This window comes from Pinus tabuliformis, chromosome 6, assembly GCF_031772625.1.
Source record: "Pinus tabuliformis cultivar Carrire ecotype Pingquan chromosome 6, CPIR1, whole genome shotgun sequence".
Lineage (NCBI taxonomy): Eukaryota > Viridiplantae > Streptophyta > Pinopsida > Pinales > Pinaceae > Pinus > Pinus tabuliformis.
In genome coordinates, this window is record NC_142292.1 from 2033998845 (window position 1) to 2034021697 (window position 22853).

A 22853-nucleotide genomic window follows, 5' to 3' on the forward strand; every position below is an offset into this window, starting at 1 on the left:
AAAGTATTTTTCTCTATTTGTTTCTAAGGTAGCTGTCACACCTTAGTGGGATAGAGTAGTTCTAAATAGACACTTTTCCCGATAACACTAGGGTCTCCTTCCCTGGCTGATAACAACAACCAATGTGTTATTCAACCATTAGTAGTAGGTTTATTGGCTAAATATCTAATGGTTGAATGATCAGTGTATAAAAAAACATGATATCATGTTATATAGTGACAAAATTGATTGATAAAGTAAACAATATCTAGCAATTTTTTTTTTTTTCGTCATTGTGTAGTTTAACTCTGCTAGTGTAAGTTTCTCGCTAATATAATAGATATCATATGGATTTTTATTTTCTTCTTGCCCAAGTACGTCTCCTTTTTCCATATCAGATGCATCCGCTGAAATATGGAATGGAAAGATCCAATTTTTCCCTTGTAACATAAGGGTTATTAAGACCAACTTCTTAAGATTTGCAAAAGAAACATCACATTTGTCAGTCCATTCAAATTCCACATTTCCAGTTAACACATACAAAGTTGTTTCTATCTTTGAAAAATGTACTATAAAGCGATGATAATAACCATCATAACCAAGGAAACTACGCACTTCTGTCTGTGTATGCAGAGTAGGCAGCATAAGAATTACCTCAATTTTTGTTGGATCGACTTGAATACCTTCAAAATAGATATAATGCCCTAGAACTACACCTTTTTTCATCATCATGTGGAATTTTTTGTTACTAAGGCATAATATGGTGGCAATACATCATTCAAGAACTTTCTCCAAATTCTATAAGGCTTGCTCAAATTCATTACTGTAGGGGGTAAAATCATCCATGTAGAGTTCAATTCCTTCACTGATTAAATTAGAAAAAATGCTCAGGATTTCTCTCTAGAATGTGGTTGGCGCATTGCATAGCCCAAATGGTAAAAACTTGTATGAAAAGGTTCCCCATGGATATGTAAATGTGGTTTTGTCCCGATCTTCAGGAGAAATTTGGATTTAATTGTGTCAACTAAAACCATCAAGGAAAGAAAACAATTTCTTCCCAGCAAGAGTATCAAGGACCTGATCTACAAAAGGAAGAGTAAAATGATATTTCGTGTAGCCTTTCTCAATTCCCTATAATCCACAAAAATTCTCCATTTGCCATTTTTCTTGGGGACCACAACTAGAGGTGAAACCGACTAGCTGACATAAATAGGATATATAAAATTAACATCAAGAAGCTTTTGCAGTTCCTGTTTTACTATGTCCCTAAGGTGTGGATTTAATCTTCTTTATGGTTGGTGAATGACACGGGCATATTTCTCAATGTAAATATGATGTGTACATAATTTAGGGTTGATTATTTCATGTCAGAATACCCCTAAGCGAAGGCATGTTTATATTTCTAGAGGACCTGAATCAATTTTTCACTTTATCTCTCATCTAGATTAGCATTGATGTTCAAAGTATTCCTTGGTTCAATTTCAATGGGAGTACTGTTGTGAACCGTAGTTGTGAGTATATGATCATTATTTTGAACATTTAATGGGTCTCCTTGGGCCTCATGATCGAAAATTTATATTAACATTTGGCATGACGGGACCCAATAGTAGATGGCTGGTTAATAAAACCACTAATCACATCATCCTCAATCTGCCTTTTAAAAGTAAGAGCTTCATCTGAAGTAAGAGGAGGATGTTGATTTTCTTCTTGATATCTTGGAGGAGATGGTTGATAATTATTAATTGATAGGCTAGGTTTGGTGCGTGGATATAGGATAAGATTTTTAACAGCAGTCCCTTTTACAATTGTCATATTTCCTGTTTGGCACTCGATATACACATCAGCAGTTTCCAACCATGGACTTCCTAGTATCAGAGGGTGTCCATCCAATTTATTTTTGGGGTTAATAATGAGGAAGTCTACTAGGTATTCCCACGAATCCACAAAGATGATAATGTCTTCCAAAGTTCCTTTTGGTCTAATTATTGATCCGTCAGCCAATTCCAACATAATGGTGGTTGGTTTAAATGTTGTAATCCCAAGGATCCCACAAGTTTCTATAGTCAAAATATTTATTGTAGCTCCTAAGTTCACAAGGGTGTTTGGAAAGTTATTCCCTAGATTTGAATGGTAACTGCTGATTTTTCAGTATCGTCATACTTGACAGGTACTTGCTTCCCTAGGATAAGGTCAGAAAGTGTTTCCAACACATGGATTGTAGGAGGGTCTTTTGGTTTTCTCCTAGGCTTCTTAACACACAATTCCTTAATAGTTTTGGCATAAATTTGAACATCTCAAATATTCTGGAGAAGAGGAATTTTAATACATAAATTTATCAGTTCCCCTATGAGATCAAAATTAGAATAAATCAGCATTTTAATTACAGTAAGTCTCTTGGGGTATGGTGGAGCAGCATCCATAGTTGTAGAAGATTCTTGCTATTTCGCTAATTTATTAGGAATTTTTATTTTAGTGATAACTACAGGTGATGAAGAGTGTTATGTTAAAGGCTTTTCTTCAGTGAGGTTTTCATTGTCTACCTACCCCTGTTTCCCTACATCATCTTCTGGGAAGATCATTCGTCCATATATTAACCACAACTCATTACATTCGAAGGAAGTGGAGTCATACTATGGATTTTCAATAAGTTCCACATACTGGATAGGTTTATTATTAGGATTAGGATTTGGTTGGGTAGGTAGCTGAGGGCACAATGGAGGTGGAACATTTGGGGGTAATTGGAGAGGAGTTTGCAATGGTGCTTGCGACTGAGGCAGTGACCTGATGGATGGGTTGATTGGTCCCGTAGGGAATTGCTAATTATGGGACCACATTGGTCCCTGTGTGGAGGAATTTTCCCAATGGGATGGGTATAGGTTATTTGAAGAATTTTTCCATGGGGGTGTAGGATATTGTTGATTAGGCCATGAAGGTCCAACAAACTGCTAATGTTCCCATGGTGGTGCAGAGTATGATTGGGATTTCCAAGCGGTATTAAAAGGTTGCTACCACTGTGATCCAAGAATATGTTGTTGGGTATACTTTCTAGAATGAAACAAAGTAGGATCTTGGATCATACCTGGAGGGCATGTTTGCCACGGTCATCATTGCACCATAAGTTATGTCGACTCAGGGTCTTCCTCTGCCTCCTTGATCACATATTTCAGTCTTGGGAGCAAGGGAATGTGTTTTGTGGAGTGATCTTTGGCACATATGGCACATATTTGGAGAATGGGCACTATTTGTGACTATGCTTCTTTCGGTAATGAGGGAGAAAAATGGCTAAAGCTTGTTTTACCTCTACTTGTTTTTGTTTTACCTGAAAGACATCCAAATATGTAGTTAATGTACTCAAAATATCAATTTTAAAGTCTTCTAGGAGATTACCAATCTATGTGTGAGTCACCCATCCTCTTGTAGTTCTACTAGTTCTATTGAGGGGGTCCCAAACTCCAGATTTGGTTTGTGTACTTCCTCACAAGCACATGATACAAAAATTTACAATGTCATCATATTCTTCCTTAGAAATATCACCTTTTCCCATTAAATTAAGTTTCTCTACCATTCATCTTCCATTCCTCTAATAAAAGTAGTTTTTAGGACTTCTCTAGGTAGAGTGGTATACATGATCTTTGCAAGTTATATTGGAATATTTCGACATATTCTTCTAAAGTCTCATCTTCTTTGGACATACTTTTAAACATTTCTTCTTTCAAATCCATATATCAAAAATAGTTCTAGTATTTGGTGAGGAAATAATTTTTCATCTGATCCCATGAAGTTATGGCACCTCCCCCTAATCCCATAAACCAACGTAGAGATTCTCCCTTTAAAGTGGAAGGAAATAATTTCAGTTTTTGAGGATCAGTGGTATAGTCATAACCTCGACATAAGATGTCAAATTCAAATAGAAATGTGTCAGGATCCTCAGAAGCCATTCCATGAAAATTTGGAAGATTTTGTAATGGGATAGCTTTCATTGGTGCATTAGGTTGCAAATCAACAATTCAATATTCTATGGTTGAAGTCTGGGTTCCTGGTGTTGCATTTTCCATTTGATAAAAAAAAATTCCAATAATCCTTAGGTATTTCATGGTTAGGGGATATTATCCGAAGAACAATGTGTTGGCTAAGTTCTGGGTTTTGAGTAGGTCTTACAATGCTACTTAGATCAGGAATTTCAGATTCCCCCTTTGCAACATGTGTTGTTGGAAATTTAGAAGATTGTAGTTCAAGCTCACTTGTTTCACCTCCTCCCTCTCTTAGGTTACAATAATGCCCCTCTATTTTACTGGAAGGATTGGGGTTATTAATAAATGTATTTTGGAAACACTATTCAGACCTCATATGCTTATGTGAATCTTAGTATGACCTACAGATGATGATTTTGCCGCTTGAGAGACAACAATAGAACCCTTCACAAATGTTGTTCGGGGAGCTACCAATGCTTGAGATTCCAAATGGCAAATGATTTCGTCTATAAATGTCTTTCTTCCAAGGCAATAGTGAGCTTGAGTTTTGGTGGTTTTTGAAATAGGTTTTGAATCTATAACTTCTTGATTTACAATCATGTGATTTTTCCTAGTCATACACACTAAACAATTCTAAAAGTATCAGCTGAGGGTAGGCACTAGCACACGATTTTTACTTGGTGCATGTGTAAGTTCTTACATTTCGTCTTGAATACCCAAACCTATAGGGATAAAACTAAAACTTTTTTGACAACCTCCCCGAAAATGACGCAAAAATGTCGGGTTATTTAGTTTCTCTTTAAAAAGAGCAATAGACCTTTAAACATCAAATTTTCAACCCATAACTCATCTAGTTATTTCAAGGTTGTCCACACTGTATGTGCAAAGAATAGTGTTTATGTAACCTAGTCTGTCTAGCCCTATTGAAAGGTAAATGCATGAAACCACAAGAAATAACTAGAATTTCTTAAAAGAACACTTTACACAAAACTTCATAATTAAAATAAATCAAAAATCTTATTCAAGATAATCGAAACATTAAAACTTCTAAAAACAATTATGTTAAGAACACGTTGTTTCCTAGGAAACTACAACTACAGGAAAGAAACAACACACTTGAATTAGAATTAAATCTACTGAAGAAAATGTCACACCTTTCTGTTAACAATTCTTTATCAATCATAAGAAGTAATAGAATGAATAACGCTTCAGAAAATCAACTATCATAAATCTAATCTAATGATATTTACTCAAACTGTTGTAGCGACTATCATTGTAATGAACAATCTAGTAATCAATGCTAAATTTTGGAAATTGAATAATTGCAGAACAAGAAATCAAATGTTGAAATGTAAATTTAATGATACAAAGAGGGTAGTAGTCTCTCCAAGATTGGGCCCATGACCACTGGAATTCAACTGCCTTAGAGAGAAATTAGTGCAAGAATTAAAGATAAAACTCCATTATATTAATCAACAACAATATTACAAAGTATGTAAAACTTCAGAGAATAAGAATGAAAATAACAGTAAAAAGTATTTTTTACCAATATTTTATTCCTTTCTTTTACAATTACAACCAAGTCTATAATTAAAAATAAAGGTGTGATCCTGAGAATCTAAAAATTCTCAGGATTCTCAATTCAAGTTACAAAATCTCTTAAGTTCCCTCATAATAGATGGAAAAAATATCTTTCATAGCTGGTCTTTCCATGATGATCATTAATATTTTCTTATCTAGGTCACAACTAACCCGAGAAGCTCTCTTTAACTCGCTCTTGTCCAGCTATCCAGGGAACAACATATTCTTATCAGAATCCCTTTAGTTATCATTATGAATTGTAAGAGTAACTCATCTTTTCATGGTCAAATCAATTCATTTAGAGAATAAAATGATGAAACACTTTTTTAAATCCTTTTTGAAGTTCACAACACATAAATTACCATATTATATACTTAAAAAACTCATAAAACTAATAAAATGATAAGGAAACAGAGTAATAAATGTGTCAATTCTGGAGCCAAACACTACGATTCATTTTTTTCTATTTTTAAATTGGTAAAAAGTGAAAGTAAGGCTTGGTCAAAAAATGACTTTCATGGTTGCACTATAAGTATGATTACACTTAAACATAAATGATAAGTAGAATAAAATAGGAAGCTTGTATATAAATAAGCTTGCAGTTTGAGCATTAAAACTTATATTTGTAGAAAAATAGTTTTCTTTTCATCTTGCACATATAACTTGTTTTGGTGATGAATAAAGAAGGAAGAAATAAACAAAGATATGGTTTTAGTGTATTAGAGATGAGTAGGTCTCAATTTTAGATTCTAAATTCTCCACAGATAATCAAGGTGAAGGGACTAACTTGCAAAGTAGTAACAAAGGCACCCAATCTTATTAAAAAAACATAGATGCAATATTTACCTTTTGTAAGGATGCCACTTGGTGTATATGTTTTCTACATCTAAAATATCTATGTTAAGTGATCATTACTATAAAATTTTCGAGTATTGATTTTAAAAATATAGTATTTCCTTGCCAATGACTTGAAGGCTGGTGTGGATGTTGTATTGAAAATTCATAATTATGGTTCTGCGACTCAATATTTGTTATCTCCAATTGTGATAGTTGTTGAAATAACGAATTGTTAAGGGGGGGGGGGGTGGTGAATCAGTAATTAAGAAACTCTTTTATTTTTTTTATAATGCTTTTAGTCCCTTCATATATTCTTTAACTTGTGGGATCATTCATTCACAAAAATAGTGAGCCAAAAATATTTCAGACACATATGTTCAAACAACAATCACATGAACAACACACATTTGACACAATGTTTTTCACGTGGAAAGCCAAAGGGAAAAAACCACTAACTTTGTTGTTTGTTTATCATGTAAATTAAGCACCCACTTAATTGCATCTATTTTTTTATGAGAACCCACTCACAGGAGGCACCTACCCCCTTTTTTTAGTAAGCACTAACTTGAAAAGAGGCACCAACCTCGTCAGTATGAAGGAATCAACCTACTCTTGCCACTACTCTATTATTTCATAAAATTTTCAAAATGAAAACAAAGGCATACAATTATACTGATAAATACTAACAATGGTTGTTCACAGATTTGACTTCTTCACTCTGTCTTCTATGTTCACTTGCAACAGATCTCCTCTCGCTTCTTACAACAACACTTCCTATGTTCTTTGCCTTCACTGTCAAGGGATCTACATAGTCTGCTCTTAAACACTACCCTTGAAATTCTTCACATAGTCCTCATGCTACTCTTGTCGTTGTATTACATAGTGTCCTCTTAGGTGTTTCAACTTCTTTTGTTTGATGCACACTATCACAACACTGCACTCTCATTCATATGCTCACATCCCCCAATTTTTTGTTTCTGGTGATGGTTTTGTTCCACTAAGGCACCCTACGTGAGAGAGTCTCTCCACTCTTTTGTCTAGATGCCAATATGTACTTAGGCATGGCTTCACTTGTCACTCTTGCGTCTTCTGATAATTTCTTGTCACAGTGCCCAAAACAGAGATGGACCTTGCAGTTATTCATAGTATGACTGCACAAAGATCCTATGCTAAGAAATTAATTCTCAGGTGACTTGCACACTCCTCTGAGAGTCCCATTCTTATTTATTTTTACATAAATCTTGACAGTCCACAAAGGTGATCGTTATGTTCTTATTTACGATAACCATTCATGCATATGAAGCAATCAATTACTTCCTTCATGCTCTCGGATTCATCTCTGTTACAAATGTTGTCCTTGGTTTCTTGTTACAGAGTCTTCTGCATCATTAGCCCTTTTCAACTAACAACTCCTCTATGCCCACATTCATTTCACAGCTTCTGACCCATACAATATTTAATTCTTTGTACTTCTTTTTCGTAGAAACTCCATATCACAAATTCATAGTGGTGCAGTGATCTGATATCTACAGTCACTTAGTGCTTAGCTCCTTTGGCATTTTCTTTCTCATATAACTGGGCTAGTGACCATCGGCTTAATGCCATATCAGCACCCCTTTGTATTATAATTTCTGCGAAGTTCCAATTTCATTTTGGCTCCTTCCAGTTATCCTTCACCACATTTCTCATCACAGGACCAAGAGTTGTGACATGTTTCTTAACCTTAAGGTGCTAGGGCATTTTTTTCTTATCAGGGAGTGTTACACAGTAATTTGTCACCATTGGTCACCGTCCCTGTTACCCCTTTCCGCACTTTGGAGGACTCATTCTGGGACCTGTGAGCAGTGACATAACTTAAAACCACTTGCATTATGTTCCCCTAAGTATGGACTTCATGTGCCCTGAAGACATCTCCTGCAAAATATCCCTGAAAAGTGCCCTTTTTCCATTAGCGCGGGTCCACAATGTACTACCCGCGCCAATGAGGGAGATCCTCAAAAGAAGGCGCACCCATTGGCGCTTTGTCTTAGAGTAACACCCACGCCAACCGAGTTTGGAAAAGATTTTTAACAAATGCGCGCCCGGATGTTTTCTCCCTTCAAGTCATCAAGTCTTTTGAGGATAAAGCTAATATTCTAGATGTCAAGATTCATCATCTATCCCTTACATCTATCCACAACGGATTTTTGGAGATAATTCCAATCCATAATGGGTGTCTTGATGCATTGTATCTTCTTCCCCTTCTCCATCTATAAAAGTCTGTCCTCATGCATTTGACAAGGGAGTTTTTGAGTAGTGGTGATAGTGCTAGTAGTGGTAACGCTTGTCTTGAGTGATAGTAAGAGTCTTGGAGCATAGGGAGGTTATGCTGCCAGAAGTCTGAGTTGTGTATTCATAATCAAAGAGAGAGAAAGGTCTATTGCAAGACATATGTAGCCGCTCGCCCAGCCAGAGGAGAGATTCAACGTCAGAACTTTGGTTGTATTTTTCTCTGTTGATTATTCATTAATAAACGACTATTGTTATGGTTCCGATCTTATTTTTCATTATGATAATGTTTGATCTATGTCTTTTCTGACCGATATATAGTTGTATTTAGTGGATTTTATGCTTGTATTCGCTTCGTTCTTTGCATGTGCAGGTATCCATTCGCGGAGATCGTGAGGATCGTGACCTGCCGGAGCAAGGGAACGAGAGTATCAACTCGTCTACGACACTAGCGTTGGACTCCAGGTTGGTTCTCATAATCCACTTTCAATTTGCAACTAGGAACTTGCATGGTAGTGTTAATTGATTGTTGCTAGACCCATTTTGGGCTAGTGGGATCGCCTCTGTCCGCAGAGGGAATTTACCTCTCCAACAATTTGGCGACTCCGCTGGGGACATTTATTTGTTGTTTGATTCATAAACCTTGGACGGAGCCTGAAGTACGACCAGGCAGCCTTCAAAACGCTATTGCTTTGCATTAGTGGAGTAGATCAACGTCGCTTCAGTCAATCTCCGGGTTGCTTTACGAACCAAACAGCTTGGGGTTTTTCATGCACCTTGATCTCTCTTGTTTGCTTGCTTAGATGAGTTTTCAGAGCTGGATTTTTATGCTTGGTCTACCTGTCTATATATTTGATCTATCTGGTTTCTGTTAGTCAAGCCGTGGACTGTTGGTCAAGCCGTGAACTGTTGGTTTTTATTTTTTTTTAGTCGGCAAATTTGATTAGCGTGTTTTTAGGCCTGACAGTCGCACCAGTTGGCGCAGGTTGCACATTGACAGACTGCGCCAATCCTTAATTAGCACAGTTTTCTTCCTGACAGTTGCGCCAACCCTGTGAACTTGTTCATTTTGCTTGTTTACAGCCTCCCAAGCTTGGGTTTCCTGTTTTGTTCAATCATCTGAATGTATCAGAGTCTTTTTTGACTGGTTTTGAGTCTTTTTCTGGAAAATTATTAATTTGATTTCCTTTGATCATTACTTGGAGGTTTGTCTCGATCTTTTCACAATTTTGCATCTTTTTGCTTTTGTTTTTACAAAAACAATTTCCCCCTCATTCGTCGGGGGGGGGGGGGGGGGGCTAAATTGTGTATGAGTGTTAATCGCCTTTCAGTGTTTTTAGTTTATGATCTTTGGAAATCTCACCCGTTTTTATTGGTTTGCGCTTGATTGGTTCTTAGATTACATTAGAATCATCGTGTGTTTGAGAATTCTCTTGCATAGATCACACTTGCATAATTAGAATTCTCATTTTCAGGATATGAATGAAAAGTGTGCAGAGATTACATTTGCATACTTTAGGTGTTTTCCAGTTTCTGTTTCGGTGTTCTCTTGATCCAGTCAACTTTTTGGATACTCTTTTGCATCTGTTTGGTGGTTGTTGAAGCTTGTTTTTGGGTTATTCGAGCAATTTAGTTCTTTTGCTTGATTTCCATATGGCTTCGTTTTGAGCCTAGATCACATGGCTCATTGAGATTTTGGAGTTTTTCTTGGTTTGAAGGATTGCCTTTCTTTCCAAAGACTTGATTGTGTCCATTGAGTGAAATTTGCTTTTTTGCTCTCTGTTATTGTCTCTCTCAAAATTTACTTAGTGCATTTTTCCAATAAAAGAAAAACGAACAATCTCTTTTGCGTTATATTAGTTAATGGAAATTAAAGTTTTTTGTTGTTGTTAGTGATTAATGACTTTAAAGAAAAGTTTCTTTTATTGCCATTAGCTGCATTAGAGTTATCATTGTTTGTTTTATGATCATTTTGTTCGATTGAAAGATCTCAACTCTCTCGTAGTTAGCATTCATCGAATGAAATGATATATTTTGGCATATAGTTTGCATCTCGGAAATTTTGAGATATTACATACGGTAAGGCCTGAAAATCGAAACCTAATCAAAGATCAACCATAAAATGAACTGAATGAATCTAACAACGCATTGGAACTTAATGCACACATTTATAGGTTTAGGCTAGAGACGTGTTCCGGCGTCATTAAACCTAGTCACTATTGTTTCACATTACGGTTGGGTGATTCCTCCTTTTGTGACTCGGTAGTGGTCTAGCACGGATTTGTGCTCCCACATACTGTCGAGTATATGTGGAGACCCCACTAGGTTATCATCCTTTATCCACAGGAAGCCGTGTCTGCCGCCTTACAAGCCGTAATGCACTAAACACAACATTTGGGAAGATTGACTGCCGTACGGGAAGTCCTTGGTTTTCATCTGATTGCCAAGGTGCATAAGCAGTTTTACGGATTGTTTGGTAAACCTTTTTCCTAGTTCTCCAGAGTAGTCACTTTTGATCCTTTTTGGACTCCCTAAAAGAAAAGGTTCACCTAAGCATTTTGTCACTTCGGGCTCACTAAATATTCGAAGGAGACTAGAGTCATCTTTTTTTCCTTTTCTCGACTCTTAAAAAATGAAAAGGTCAAGTTATGTCCTTGTGTCTTAAAATTTATTCGGCCATGATTCACATTTACCCGGTTAGATCTTGTTTGCGTTAGCTTGAGTAGGGTTCTTTCTCATTTTCAATGGCATCCTTCCCTGAGTCTACCGGCCAAGGTGTTCCCCCGGATGGAAACCCTAGTCCATTTCCTTCTTTTGGAAATGTCGGTGCTCCGTATATGGAAACTTTGTCTATTCCTGGGTTAACCATCGGTTTGCCTGTATGGTTGTTTTCAACCTCAGTGGTCCCGAGTGTGATGACTCCTGTTCCACCATCTCCTCCACCCGAACAACATCATGTTGATTCCAAGGTGGACCTCTCCCCTTCTTCGCCTGTTTCTGCGTCCTCCTTTTCTACTTCGCCTGGTGAAAGTCTGGATTCAAGTAACCAGGTGGCTGAGAAGAAGAAGAAGAAGACGAAGAAGAAGAAGACTCCTAAGCGAGAGGTTAAAAGTACAACTCAGTTCGAGCCACCTTCTGCTCCTCCGCGGAAGGTCAAATTTCCTTGTAGGTTGTGCAAGGAGGACCATCTTCTTCGCGATTGTCCTGGCATTCCCAAGGTCTTAGAAGTATGGTCTCGCGATCTGGCCCGCCCCTCATCGTCCTCTGAAGCTCACGACGATGCTACACTATTAGCTGGAAATGTTAAGGGAAAAGGGAAGATTCGAATCCCCTGTAGACTTTGTGAAGGCAATCATCCCCTTCACCTTTGTCCGCTCATGGATAAAGCCTCTGTTGTCTTGGAAAGTCTTACAACTCCCTCACCCCAACTTCCCGTTGGTTATCAATGTCTCTCTACAGTCGCAGATCGTTGCCCTGCTGACAAAGAGATCGACCAAGATTCCTCTCTTGTCCAGCCTCCTCTTCCTAAACCTCGCACTGCCAAGCCTGTTCCAGACCAACCATTGGTCGGAAAGAGTGTCGACTTGAGTTCACCACCCGTCGACCACTCTGTTTCGGAAGAGCATAATTCCCATGTTCTTCTCGTCTCCTCAGATTCTCCTGAATCCGGAAATGACTCTCCTATCCCAGCTGTTTCCCGAGAGTCCTGCTTCGGTTCCTTTAGAGCAGGGGGGAAATCATACGATTCCCCCACCAAGTAGTTCAGTCGTTTCCTTCGACTGGAGTCGTCTGACTACCTCCCGCCTCCCATCCCATGTGCCTTTCTGGGTCACGGTACATGCCTATAATAAAGCGATACCTGGCATTGTTTTGGATGAGGGTGCATCTGTCAGTCTTATGCCTGCTACTACTTGGCAAGCTTTGGGTTCCCCACAGCTTGTGCCTGTCGCACCGAATCTGACGGCTTTTGACAAAGGAATTAGTCAACCATTAGGGATCCTTCCAAAGTTCCCGATTACTTTGGGAGGCAAAACCGTCTATATAGACGTATCGGTTACCCAAGGTGCTTTAGATTTCAATCTTCTCCTTGGTCGTGACTATGTATATGCCATGGGGGACCTTGTCTCTTCACTTTTCCGTGTGGTTTGCTTTCCACACGATGGAAGAATTGTGACTATCGATCAATTATCATTCGTTCGTCCCCGGGTGCCTCCTGCACAGTTGTCATTCCCTCCTGGTTTTCATCCACCAGTTGCATCTGCCCCACCACAGATCAACTACGTGGCCACCTATCCCGTGCCCATATCCAGCGATGCCGCCGTCGTGCATAATGTCCTAGGGGCATTGGGTCCTGACTTCCAAAATGTTACCCTTCCACCCGGAGTGGCACTCTTGGAAGCCTTGACTTCCTGTTCATTATGATGAAGTTCGGGCGGAGCATAGTTCGTTTTCCTATGTCAAGCTCCTTAAAAAATGAAACTAGGTTGGGCCGAGCATAGTTCCTGATCTTGTGTCAAGGTCATTAAAAAATGAAATAAGGGATATGAGGATAGTTCTTTTCCTAAGTCAACCTCATTAAAAAATGAAACATCTCCTTCTTTCCAAATCGAGTCTTTGATTAAGATCTCATAAAATACAAGTCGAGTCTTTCATAGATCTCGAGAGTGAACCTTCATTCCATCCACCTCGTTGAATGCAATGAAGCTTGGGGGGAATGTACCTCGATTTGCGTCATTATGTTGGGGGCATGCAAACTTATAACAATCAGAGTTTTTCGTTTCAAGCTTATGTAAACATGAAACCGAATCCAAGCAGAATTCTCCATGGTTCAAGGTTGTGTAAAAATGAACCCATACCCAATTTACATCTCGTGATTGCCATTTTTATCCGTTAAATTCTGCTAGATGAGCCTTGGTTGCTTCTTTCCATCATCACCATCTCTTTGACTGATCATATGCTTTCACTTGATTGTTTTTCCTTTCCTGAGGAACCGCAGTGATGAGTGGTTTTATTAGCCAGCCTCTTGACCATTACATGTTTTGAGCAGTTCCACCATTACCGGAACCAATTGCTACCATTTATACCACTCGTTCCTCTAGGACGAGTCTCCTTTAAGCTCTTTTTTGACTCATAAAATATGAAAAGATTGCCGAGTATTTTTCCCTTTTTTACTCGTTAAAGAAAATAAAAATGGAGGTCTACTTTCAGCTCTTTTCCGACCGTTTAAAGAATAAAAGATCGCTGAGTTATCCCTCTTGACTCGTTAAACGTAAATAAGAGGCGGTCGTCTTTAAACTCTTTTCCGACTGTGTAAAAACGAAAAGATCGGCGGACCTTTGTCGTTTCAGGTTCGTTAACGGTTTCGAATCGATGTGATTCCGATCGCTTTTTACTTTTTCAGGTCGAAATCACTACTTATGAAAAGTACTCCTCGATCGTAATGGTCGGGCGGTTCTTTCGAGCATTGTTTTATACTTTTTTGGGCTCGGGAGACACAACTCTACGAAAAAGGACACCCCTGGAGTTTCCTTTTCTGCTGTCTTTTCAAACTCTCTAAACATGAAAAGACGCCGAGTTCTTCCTTTGTCAGACTCGTTAAAACATGATGACATCGGATTCCGTCAAAATGATGCCTCACAAGCATATTCTATCCCCATCAAGCTTGTTAAAAATAATTGGGGTACTCGCCAGAAATGGCAGGGAAAAATGGAACCATAATTATTGTCGTGTCGGCAATATGTCGCTCTTGAACATGGCACTGGTCTGCTTTCGTGTCTGGGTGGGGATATCTCATCTCATTTTTCACTTGCCTCCATGGATTTGGGTAACCCTGTTTGACCTCTCATCTGCTCATTGCCTCGTCACCATGACCTCTGATCCATTGATGTCAAATACTGCCAATTCCGCTGTCGTGCCGTCGATATTTTCAAGAGAAGTTGATCTCTGCAGAATAACAACCTCCTTCTAATAGCTCACACAATTTTGATCCACCACAATATTTTTTCTCTGTCTCGTGTTGATGATGTGGGAAACACTATGGCCCACCTTCGATCAAGGTCACTTCCTGTCAACTTCAACTCATTATCCAGGAAGTTGATCTAGAGACTCCCTTCCGGTGCCTTAGAGCCTGCATGCCTCAATGGCAGGTTCTTCGTGTTCGACGTGAGGTTTTCATCATTGGCCTCCGATCGAATGATTCTACAGGTGTTCGATGCCAGCTCACTAATTCGCATGCCGTAGATTGTACCTATAGTACCTTGGGGGTCATTGTCATTATTGGTGGTACCTCTCGTGTCTGTTAACGGTTTTCATTATTGACTGGTAATCAGACGATGTTCATGCATGTTCGACTTCAGCTCATGTATTCGCATGCTTGAACTTGTACTTTTTGTTCGGGTCGAGATGGAGCGCAAGACCCTGGATTTTGTCTGTTGCAATCCAGGCGTGATTTTATGTGATTCTTGTTACATGACTCGTTCACTGGATGGCTGCGACCATACCTGAGTCTATTCATTGATCCTAACCAGATGGCTGCGCCTATACTATGGATCTAGATTATTATGTACTCTCTTATGGATGGCTACGACCATACCACATATATCATGTACTTGAGCTATCAGTTGTATCTCTTGATGCAGATTCTCGGCGGCAACTACATGTGTTCTTGTAAAGCATTTCACCCCTCTCTCTCTCTCGGGCCTCATGCTTTAGGGGGCATCTATTACACAGTAATTTGTCACCATTGGTCACCGTCCCTGTTACCCATTTCTGCACTTTGGAGGACTCATTCCGGGACCTGTGAGCAGTGACATAACTTAAAACCACTTGCATTATGTTCCCCTAAGTATGGACTTCATGTGCCCTGAAGACATCTCCTGCAAAATATCCCTGAAAAGTGCCCTTTTTCCATTAGTGCGGGTCCATAGTGTACTACCCGCGCCAATGAGGGAGATCCTCAAAAGAAGGCACGCCCATTGGCGCTCTGTCTTAGAGTAACACCCGCGCCAACCGAGTTTGGAAAAGATTTTTAACAAACGCGCGCCCGGATGTTTTTTCCCTTCAAGTCATGAAGTCTTTTGAGGATAAAGCTAATCTTCTAGATGTCGAGATTCATCATCTATCCCTTACATCTATCCACAACGGCTTTTTGGAGATAATGCCAATCCATAATGGGTGTCTTGATGCATTGTATCTTCTTCCCCTTCTCCATCTATAAAAGTCTATCCTCATGCATTTGACAAGGGAGTTTTTGAGTAGTGGTGATAGTGCTAGTAGTGGTAACGCTTGCCTTGAGTGATAGTAAGAGTCTTGGAGCATAGGGAGGTTATGCTGCCAGAAGTCTGAGCTGTGTATTCATAATCAAAGAGAGAGAAAGGTCTATTGCAAGACATATGTAGCTGCTCGCCCAGCCAGAGGAGAGATTCAACGTCAGAACTTTGGTTGTATTTTTCTCTGTTGATTATTCATTAATAAACGACTATCGTTATGGTTCCGATCTTATTGTTCATTATGATAATGTTTGATCTATGTCGTTTCTGACCGATATATAGTTGTATTTAGTGGATTTTATTCTTGTATTCGCTTCGTTCTTTGCATGTGCAGGTATCCATTCGCGGAGATCGTGAGGATCGTGACCTGCAGGAGCAAGGGAACGAGAGTATCAACTCGTCTACGACACTAGCGTTGGACTCTAGGTTGGTTCTCATAATCCACTTTCAATTTGAAACTAGGAACTTGCATGGTAGCGTTAATTGATTGTTGCTAGACCCATTTTGGGCTAGTGGGATTGCCTCTGTTCGTAGAGGGGATTTATCTCTCCAACAGGGAGCATTATTCCTTTGTTAACTTCTCTACGCCATTAGTTATTTGAACTCTCATGACCATGTGCCAGCCGAATAGTGGAATCCACATTTATCGAAACTTTTCCAAACTCCAACTGTTGTAGAGTTCCGATGTCTTCAACCTCTGATATGCTGACCTTTGATATGGCATCATAACTCCATATGGTGACTCCTTAGTGGTGACATGTGTCACCCGGTTCTGGCCCATTAGACTACCCAATAAGGTTGAATATGCCTACCATGTGTCCTGTCATACTTCCACATCATGTTGATGTCAGATGCCACTGTAGCTTATCGAAGCCAATCATATGCTTCCATGTGTCCTGCTAGAGGAGAGAGTAGAGGGCCCGTCAACCTTTGGTTTTGCAAGGAAATCCTTTGTTAATATTCTTCAACATTTTTCGGTGCTTTTTAAAATTTATCGAAACTATTGGACATCGAATCTTCTTAAAGTACCTCAATTAAGAAGTTCTGATACTCTAATATCCTGATCCTATGATATTCCAATATCCCATTTTGTTAATGAGATGATACACCAATCTACAGGGTTCCGATATCCTCCAACCTCCAATAAAACCTGCTCCGATGTACCAAACCTGCGATATCTTAATATAGCGATGTCTTGGACTTCTGATATGCCTAAGCAGTGATATGTTGACCTCCGATATTCTTGATGTGTTGATATACTGAACTTCGACATCTTCTTCTCTGATATGCTGATGCATCGATACACTGACCTTCGACATCTTGTTCTTTGATATGCCGATGTGCTGACCTTTGACATCTTGTTCTTTGATATGCTGATGTGCTGATCTCTAATATGCCAATATGTTGGACCTTTGACATTCTAATCTTTGATATGCCTATATTACTTCCTTCCTAAGGCTTCAAATCCTTGAACTTCAACAGACCATATCTTTTGATCGAGGAGTCCACTTTTGGACTTCCACATATTGTTGGAAATATTATTCAAAGAACTTTCCAATGGAGAGGGTCCGATGTATGCTTTGAGTCATTCTGCTAGTTGGAAGACAACTGAAAAATTCTCTACTTATTGACTCTTTGGACAACTGAAATCACACCCACCATGATGATCCTTATGGACTTCCATCTGGTCCATCATTGTAATCATCATTTTATGGATTTTCAACTAAGCCTTCTACTATGATGATTCTCTACTTGAATCTTGCAGCTATCATAGGAATCCTTCTGAGCCATGAACAACCATGGGATTCCTCCTGGGCCATCACTTCTAACATCTGTTGTGACAAGCATCCAAGATAGTATATTTGACATCAATACCAACACTCTTGCCAACAGTTAGGAAATGCCAACTTCCCAACACATCTCCCCAGCATGATTTTCAATTCCAACAAACTTGCAGATATCTTGACTAGGTCATTGGCCATCCAGAAAATGCCAACTATCCAACAATCTCACCCTTTGGAATTGATGGCAACAAAATAAGCCCCCCCTTATGCTAGGCATGTTCTACTATGATTTTAATATTCTCCCCCTTTAACATTAGTGGTAAATAAAAATTATTGAGCACTCCCCCTGAACCATTACAGTCTACTCTCCCATGAGTTCCACATGCTGAGTAGTTGCCACCACCTTCGAAAATGAAGTCATTTAGAGGGAGGAGTCACAACTCCTATCTACTTCCTGAGATATTCAAATGGTTCCCATGCCAATGGCTTGGTAAAGATATCTGCAAGCTATTCTTTAGTGGGTACATATTCAGGTCTGACAGTGTTGGTTGCAACCTATTCCCTCAAGAAATGGTACTTGATAGGAATATGCTTAGTATTTGAATGCATGACTGGATTTTTGGAGATGTTGATAGAACTTGTTTTGTCACAAATTATTGGAATGGGATCAAACAACTATACCTATATATATTTCAAGGTTTTCATCAACCATAGAATATGTGTACAACAGGTAGAAGAAACAATATACTATGCTTCAACAATTGACAGACAGATAGATCCTTGTTTCTTGTTGAACCACAACAAAAAGAATTTGCCCAGGAAGAAAGCTATACCAAGAGTACTCTTCATGTCATCAATACTTCCAGCTCAATCTATATTCATGTAGGCCTTTAGTTTGAAATATTCACTACTATCAGACCACAGTCCATATTTTGTTGTACCTTGAAGATATTTGAAAATCCTCTTGACAGTAACAACATGAATCTCCCATGGAAAGGCTTGAAAGATGGCCACAATCCCCACTACTTCCATGATGTATGGCCTTGAAGCTGTTAGTTACAGTAATCTTCCAATCATTGACCTATATTCGGTTTGATTTACCATTAGTGTTTTATCTTCTTTGCACAATTTGTTGCATGTAGTCATGGTCTAACCAGTTTGTTTGCAATCTTCCATTCCAATTTTTTTTAGGGTTTCCTTGAGATATTTGGGTTGGGATATAAACACTCCTTATGGAGACTAAGTAATTTGCAAACCTTGGAAGAAGGGTAGTTCTCTGATCATGGAAATTTCAAAATTTCTTTGCATACATTTTGCAAATTGATACCCAACTATTCCATATCATTTCCAAATATGATATCATCCACATATATAGCGACTATGAGTAAATGGTCGCCTTCAAATTTTAGATAGATGTTACTGTCAATTGTGCCTTTATTAAACTCTTGTAGCTAAAGGTACTTATCTAGTCCTTTGTACCAAGCTCTGGGGGTGTATTTTAATCCATACATGGCCTTCATTAGTTTGCATACGAGCCTGTTGATTCCAATTATAGACTTATAATTTGTCAACATAAATCATCAACCCAAGGCAGGTAAGCTTGTGAGATGTTGTGAAACATATATATGTAGGCTTAATACCTTGAGTTCTTACTAATCAAACCAATCAATCATACACAGAACTAATGCCTCTTTTTTGCATCAACATTTGGTAGCAAAAGGCTATGGAGTGGATTTAAACATCCCTCTACAGCTCTTAGTATTGTTGATGTCGATTAGAAAAGATAGGAAATCAACATTACAACAATAAAGAAATGAATTTAACAATGTAAATGAAATCTTTTATTAAATGAAATCAACACATTAACATGGAAACTTAATCATTCAATCAATGGAAAATTGTTGTTGAAATGTGAGAAAGAGTACATCAACTGTGTAAACAAATTATTACTGCATAAAGGAATTTAAAACACACACACACTACAACTAATGGAGTTGTGAGCAAAGGGGGCCCTCCCTCACTCACAACCCCTTCAAAATTAGAAGGGATTGCTTAGTATAATGAAAAACATAAAGTATTATATTAATTTGAAGATATTATAGCTGAGTACAATCTGATATGTTCTATAAGAAAAACCCAACCCAACCCCTTACAATATGAAACATAATCGAATTTATACAAGTTCGAAAACCCATATTTGGATCGAATGAGGAAAATTACTATACTGAGCTATTAGTTATCAATATTGGTACAGACTATCAAAATTACCTTCGCTGAGTCTAATCCATGATTGTAAGCATGGATTAGACAAAATTCATTATGTAACTGGAGTTTCTCCTCATGCGGCCAATGAGAAGAGGTCTGTAAATATGGGTAGTTATGATGGTGGATTTGAAACAGCCAATAGAACAACATCCATGTATGACGAATTTGCCACTGAACCCATGTTCTCATTTGATTTGGAAGTGAGCGGAACATAGCTAACTGCCTATTTTGTTGTAGGAAATCTGGGTGGTTGTAGGAAATCAACATTTGCAGGAATTTTGGAGCGTCTATAGGAAATGTGATCACACGAGCTATCTACAAGAAATTGCAAGACTATTTCAAACCAAAGCAAATATACATAAGATTTCTAGATTAGTTGGCATGATAATTCAATAACGAAATATCTAGCTGAAGGAATACTTAAGATTAAGGTAAAATGACACTTTTTATGTCAATTTTCATACCTCAAGCATATAGCACTCTTTTTGCCAAAATGTAGATGATATCACTGAAATAAGCACAATTAGGGGTCAAGAAGAGTTCAAAATGGGAGAGGTAAAGTCTAGGAAAGTTTTCAAAATTATGCAAAACTGGGCCTCAGCATCTGCCCCACACCTAGCTTCTTGCATGTCCCTTATGCAAGAAAAAATGTTGCACCCTCCAAAAAAGGAAATCAGTCCTTACCCTGGGCTGCAACTACTGCAACCAACTGATCCAGTTGGGTCCCACTAGATTTTGCCTGAATATGACCCTTGTATATCTAATTTTTCTTCTTTAGATGATCAATATGAGCCTGTTTCTTCTTCATAATTTGATCTACCTTTTGATGCCATTCCTCATGTTATTTGTGCATGTGTAAGCTGTTCAACTTCTAGAGTTTCATTCTCCTTCCTCAAAGCTCGTTCCGAAACAATGAGCTAAGTGATAATCTCCTCTAATTATGTTAGGAGCAATTTTTTATGGGGAGTTACTTCCCCTTCATGATGTCCTTGGAAAGATTGGGGCATACTATTGTCTTCCTAATATTCTTTTTCCTTTTCATTTCCACTTTCATGTAGTGGGGGATCATGGAAGGACATTACTTCTCCACCAATGAATTCAACTGACTCTACCTTCTCTTTTCCTTTAGGTGGGCCATGAAGCTTTTCTTTCTTTTTATCAGATTTCTTGGGCAGTTTCCCCCCTTCTACAATGTCCTTTATAGCCATCTTGATATCCTGGCTCCTTGTGAATCTCTTTGCGGGGGTGGAAGTGCCCTTTGACCTAGGATTTTTACCTGTAGTATCCCCAGTCACCACCACTTCTTCATCTTTTTCATCCTCCTTTGTCTGTGACCCATGAGTCTATGGCTTCTTCCTTAGTTTTTCTGCTGGCGTTTCCTCCTTGGGCTCTGAAGGGTTAGAGTCTTCATCCTTTGCAAAATAATTCTCGGCCAGAAAATCCTCCCACGTCTTCTTCTTATCCTTCAAAACCTCCACTAGGATGATTTTTACCAGCGCATGGTGATAGAGGTTTTCCTCCAAATGGGCTACCCTTTCCTTATTGGTCGTATAAATTTTCATTAGGGACATCTTCAAATAATATGGCAAGTTCAAAGGCTTATCTTGAAAATGTGTGAGAAGCCGAATGTGAAATAAAAACACGATCCCAAAGCGACCTTCGCATCTTATATACTCCTGCAGGAAAAATAACAGGCGTCGATACTTACTTCTCAGGAATTCCTACGAAATCTCTTTACTCCAATTAGGGTTTGAATGATCCTTCTGAAGAAAGGATGTGCACATTCCCTTATTGAAATGTTGATTCATTAATCAATGTCCCCCCTACTGTGGAATTCCACATGCCTGAGCCACCAAATCCTCTGTTAGTTTGAACTGGACATTCTTGACTTGTGCTTTATCACCATTCAATATTTAGGGTGAAGGGATTCGTAACCTCTGAATTATGGCCACTGAATTTTTGAAACAATGGTAACCACCCTACTTTCTCTAGTCTCACTTTACTGTGAGGGTTAGCTTCCAATAGTGCAGGGCTTTGTAGCTCGAATCAGATAGTGGCACGTAGTTTTGACATAATTATTGGCTTATTGGGGCCTAACCCAGGTTCAGAGGTGATTTAGCTAAACAAATCCTGGTACTACTGGCCCTTTTGGCAACAGTCCGCGGAGCGCAGCTAAGGTCTCACCAGAAGTAGTATGGGAGGGTGCTAGAACCAGGTTTCCACACCCTAAAGATGTCTGATGAGTTCAAGAGGTCTGCGGTTAGACCCTACGCGCACATCGCTACGCGCACTTACCTATACCTCGCAGCCTGAGATGCTTCCTTCGCGCAACCCTACTCAGGGGTCAAGCATTGTTGTTACCCAAGTCCTTACTAGTATTCTACTGTTAGTTGATTGACTTAGATTATTTGTATGCATTTAAGTTACACTTAGCAATATAAATCATTCATACATGTGCATGCCGTAAACAAACAATATATTTGCAATTTACATCAACCATGCATGATTTGAAAATGGGGCACTAAAGGCTTCTTGTGAGCTTACAAGAACCTCTCCCACTTCCGAAGCTTAAATATTCCCAAGATTTATTGATTAACCAATGCGGAATTAATAATGTGCTTGAAGATAAGGTGTATGCTTAGGTTTATTTTAAAATTGTTTATGTGCTGTAAGTTCTGTTGTTTAAACTGATATAAAACATATAATAGTGGAACAATGCAGAAATTAACAAACATATATAACAACAATATCAATTAGGAGTTCACCCAAAACTCTTGGGCTACGTCTCCGTGAGCTCTAGTCAACACAACTAGGCTCTCTGGGATTATGGCTGAAATCTTTTGACAAGCTCCTCACTCAACTCCATTGGTTTACACTGAACCTATGGGTTTAGAATGCCA